The 5,077-nt window shown below is 43.7% G+C and overlaps 1 non-coding gene across 1 annotated transcript; it reads right to left on the reverse strand.

Annotated features, from left to right (window-relative positions):
* Positions 1-912: 912 nt before the first annotated feature.
* TRNAH-GUG lies at positions 913-984 on the reverse strand. The gene has a single exon. It is a non-coding gene; the product is annotated as a tRNA-His (tRNA).
* Between the last annotated feature and the right edge of the window lie 4,093 nt (positions 985-5,077).

Raw genomic sequence — 5,077 nt, forward strand, 5'->3', positions numbered from 1 at the left:
TAAGAGTTCATTAGTATACACCTTCTATTCTATAGGAACTTGTCTCTTCCTGGGCCTCTCACTTACAAGACAAGTAAGACTGAGGACACGAAGCAAGAATGCCTTTGGAGGTCTGTGGAGGTTGAGTTTTAATTTCTTAACCAAGAGTGATTTGCTGGTTTACCTCCATGTGGGCCTCGAGCTCCTGCTGTTCCCAGGCCAGCATCTGTACGGTTTTTCAGCTTTTTTGACTGAGGATCTTTTGAGTTGTGGATATTCCCTAACTTCTGTTTCTCAATGGCAGGGATAGGCTTTCCTAAGCCTTGCTAAGGCCTACCTTTGGATACAGGACTTGAATCCCTAACCCTCTTGCTAGAAGGTGCTCCCTGCATCCTTCCCATACAAACTTCCTCTCTTTCTCGCTCGAATTCAGTCTATGGGTTTCTGCCACTCACGCTGGTGAGTACTGAAGAAGGTGTGTTCTAGAGAATTGCAAGATCGACATATTTTTTCCATGCTAAACCCATGTTTCTTCTTTCACTAGCAGCAAAAGAATCTCTCCTAACTGGCCTCCATACTTAGAAATGCCCACTTTTAACCAGGTCTTCCTGCTGGCAGAGATTGCCACAGAAACTGGGTCTGCATTTGAAGACATTTCTTGTATTCAAAAGGAAAGTTTTCTATTTTTTTTTTTACGACCTCAATTTGTTACACGGGATTTTCAGCCAAAGTCAAGAGCTGTTGGGCTTCAGTGTGGTTGTTAAGAAGGGAAAAAAGAAAAGAAAAAACAGAAGCCATACTCAGCTTTCTATTGGTTGGCAATTCCCTCGACGGTGAGATCAGTTTAGGGGGTTCTGTGGTGTGTGTTTAGGGTGGCCTCTGGCGACAGGGTCTGGAAAAAGCTGCGTGAGCAAGGACACGCCCCCTCACTTTTGCCGTGACTCGGATTCGAACCGAGGTTGCTGCGGCCACAACGCAGAGTACTAACCACTATACGATCACGGCTCGCCACCCGGAGGCTGGCTCCTGAAGCTCATCCATTGCTCACTTCTCTGAAACAACTATTTTTTTTCCCCGTGCCAAAAAAAAAAAAATTACACTTCGTTTTCCCTTCCTAAGTGAAAATTACCTAACGAGCTGACCGCCCTCTTCTGTCTCACTTCCAGTATTTGCTACTGACAAACAACCGAAGGGAACAAAAATCAAATTTCTCTACATGGAATTTTCAGAACCTGAAGGTTCCTCTGGGAGTGAGGAGGGGTGGGGCGCCAGGTGGGAACATACTTCTGCAGAGGTTCGCACCCACACTGGGAATCAGAGACCCCCTGGCAAAGGAATGTCACCTCAGTGAAAAGGATTACAATTTTTAAAAAGCGTAGTTCTCAGACTTCTGGCAACAGAATAAAGAGGGTGTTACTTCGAAGTGACTCTTCCTGCATCCCATTTTGGTTAGAACTCCATGTGCTTGGCATGGAATCTGGCCCTAAGGGCCGCCGGTGAGCCCTTAGACCAGGGAATTGCCCAGACTCAGGACGTCCACCCTAAGCTAAGCTGCCAGTAAAATTTCTGTGTCCTGGGTGCTCAGACCTCACCCCAAGGCCTTTCTCCATATCTATGTAGGTTGCCAAATGGGGGATAGCAGAACATGCTTCTTGAATGGCCCGGAAGCTCCAGGGAGATTGGTACCTCTCCTCCTTCCCTAAGACTTCCTCTCAGCCCACGGAAAAAGCTGCTGTGGACACAGGCTTCCTGGCAGGTCCTTCTCTATACGGTACAGAGTGCATCCTCTGTGCTGGTCCCGGGTGTGGCACAGGCCTGGGGTCTGTGTCTTCTCTTGTGTGTGTGTGTGTGTTCTATCCCACAGGGCTTTTGGGGGATTTTATCTGACACATTTACTACAGAGGTTCTGAGGAGGATAAAAGGCTGGTGTAGTCCAACCTATTTGTGTGCACTCTTTGACTTCTGCTTTTCCTAAGTTTTTATTTTTTTTTAAAGAAATAAGTCCTTTCTCCTACTTAAGAGCACAGTTCCAGCAACTCCTACTCCCCTTATGTTATTAAAAGACATTCTGTAGGCCCTCTCCTGTCAGCAGTCTAACATGCTTTTCTTTCTTTCATCTGGAATATTTCCTTTTCATCTGGAATATTTCCATTGCATCTGAAATGCTGCCTCTTAACCCTCTGAACTACTGACATAACGGTTTCTCCATTTATGTATATTTCCCCAAAGTGTTCTCAAACCCGTGTCTTATTTCTGTCATTTTGTTGCATTTATTTAATCTATTTTTATTTCACACAGTTGCACACACTCTCCACCTAGAAAAATTTCTTCATTTGGCCTCTAAGTTATCATGTTGTGGAGTTGTTTTTTTTTTCCTATTTTGTCAGCCTGCACTTCTCAGTTTTACTGGATAGTTCTTACCTCCTCCAGTTCTCAAGTTTCAATCCTTGTCTCTATCTTCTCTCACTTCCTTGATGATTATCCTGGATCTACCAAGAGCTCTATCCCACACCTCAAATACGATATTCAGCTTCTCAGTTGATACCTCCTTTACGTGGTCTCAACATGTGTAGCAGACATTTCAAATTTAATATATGCTAAACTAAATTCTTGATCTTCTCCTCAAGAGTATGGAGAGCTGAGCCTTTCATATGTCTCCATTTGGTGCAAAAGTGGGATGGATGAGTGAAACAGACTAAGAGCAGATGACTGCAACATCATCAGACTTTGATACCAAAGGTCACGGCTCTGTTAAATATGAGTCGGGGTGAGGGGGTGCCTCCTAGTACCTGGAAACACTAGGAAATATTTTCTTCAATCTCATCTAGTAAATAAAACCAGAAACTGCTTTCAGCTGGGAAAGAAGATACGCACTTTTACCATTTGCCAAGGGCTCCGAAAATTGTTTTATCATGTGATCTAGCATCTCCTACAGAATGCCATGCACCGTAGTGACAGCAACATGCCAGTTGGCTCTGGCAAGCAGCCTCAAGTGCATTAGCTAGATGCTGAGAAAGAGATGCAAATACCAGAGTTTAGAGACAAAAATCATGGAAATTCAAATGCCTGCTGCAAAGTTTAGATATATATATATATGTATATATATATATATATGATAGTTTATTATTTTTACATATTTTTGTGCATTTTTCTGCCTCAGTTGTAATCCCCTTGGGCTTCCCATTACCAAATCACTCACGTGCCATCACCATAGTCCAGTGCATTTCCCTCCCCCCACTGTTTTTGATCTCATTTCCCACTCCACCCCCAAAAAATGTCTCTGGTATAGAGCTGTTCATCATTATCATTATTTTCTCACCTGTTCCATTATATTCCTGCTATGAGAGAAACTATCCAGTATTTTTCCTTTTCTTTCTGGCTTATTTCACTAAGCATGATCTTTTCCAGCTCCATCCATGTTGCTGCAAAAGACATTTTTTGTGGTTGCTGAGTAATATTCCATTGTGTATATGTACCACAACTTTTTAATCCAGTCATCCACTTTTGAGCATTTGGGCTGTTTCCATGTCTTTCCAATTGTGAATAAAGCAGCAATAAACATGGGGTGCAGGTATCTTTTTGGATCAATGTTTTTGTGTCTTAGGAGTGGGCTTGCTGGGTTGTAAGGAAGCTCCATGTTTAGCAGTTTGAGGAACCTCCAAACAATTTTTCATAGTTTGCATTCCCACCAGCAGTGCAGGAGAGTTCCTTTTTCTCCACATCCTCGCCAACATTTGTTTTGCATCTCCCTTATTACAAGTGATGATGAACATTTTTCATATGCTTGTTGGCCATCTGCTGCAGAGAAGTTTGTAAGGGCCTGATGACCTGGGCTTTCAGAATCTTCTCTCCAAAGTGAGAGAAAAGTTGTTGCATCTCTGAACTCTCACCTTAAAAAGAGCACAATGATTGGAATTTGGAAGCAGTGTAACAGGGGGGTCCCCAGGAAAAGAGAGGTTCCAGGTTCCCTGCCCCACCCAGAAGGAGGGTGGAGCTGAGCAAAATGGGAGGGATCTGGAGAGGAGTCTGAGGAAGGATGAAGGATGGAGAGCCAGAAGGTGACCTGAGGAAGCCCCATAGAGCAGAGACACTTTGCTTGCTTCTGGTCCTGGACTGGGTGAAACAGATGTGGGTGAGAGCCCTGTGGGGGAGGTGACTATGGCAGATTTCGATTTTGCTCTTTTCCTTCTAGACTTGTCTGTCCATTTCTGAGCCTTTTCTGTGGGCCTGGCCAGAAGGTGCTTTAGGCTTGTGGCATGATTTCCAGCCTTGCTTTGGGCCCATTCCTTTTGGGTGGACTTTTACCCATGAGGGGATGGGTGACTTCAGGTGTTTGATTTAGAAACTATATTCTTCATCTTTTCTGTATTGCACACTCATTGCATTAAAGTTCCTTTCCATTAAAACTCTTGTCTTAATGCGGCGGATGGCAGAACCTATTTAGAGCAGGCAGGTTTGGGGGTTCAGGGGTGCCCTTCTCTCCCTGCCCTGTAACAAAAGGACACCAACTAGCTAAGAGAAGGCAGCTTTGAGTTCTGTATTGTCGTACAGAACTCTTACAAATTGAAAGTCCAGTTGAATAAATAATACTGCACTTGACTGTCTTATCCAGTTTCGGCTGCTAGAACAAATAACATACGCTGGGGACTTCAATGACAAACAACTGATTTTCAGAGTTTGGGAGTGAGGAAGTCCAAGGTCAAGCTGCCAGCATTCAGTGGCTGGTGAAGCCTGTTTCTTGTTTCATCTGCCATGCTGTCTTGAGGAAGGGTAGGAATGGTCCTGGCTATTTTCTCTTAAGAGCACTAATCTCATCATAAGGATTCCACGCCCATGACCTCATCTGAACCCAGTAACCTCCTAAAGGCTCCACCTTCCAAATATCACATTGGAGTGTAGGATTTCAACATATAGAGAGGGGTGGTGGACACAAGCATTCAGTATGCAACATTTCTTTTCTAAATTGGAATTGGAACAAAACCCAGTTCAAAAAGGTGTAAGAATTAAATAAATGCTTTCATGTTACATGAGAAGCTTGTAAGTAGCTGCACTTACTGTTTCCTTTAAAGGTTCATTCTCCTCTTGGACCTTAGTTATT

This window comes from Condylura cristata, unplaced genomic scaffold, assembly GCF_000260355.1.
Source record: "Condylura cristata isolate star-nosed mole 26May11 unplaced genomic scaffold, ConCri1.0 scaffold00048, whole genome shotgun sequence".
In the NCBI taxonomy this organism is placed as follows: Eukaryota; Metazoa; Chordata; class Mammalia; order Eulipotyphla; family Talpidae; genus Condylura; species Condylura cristata.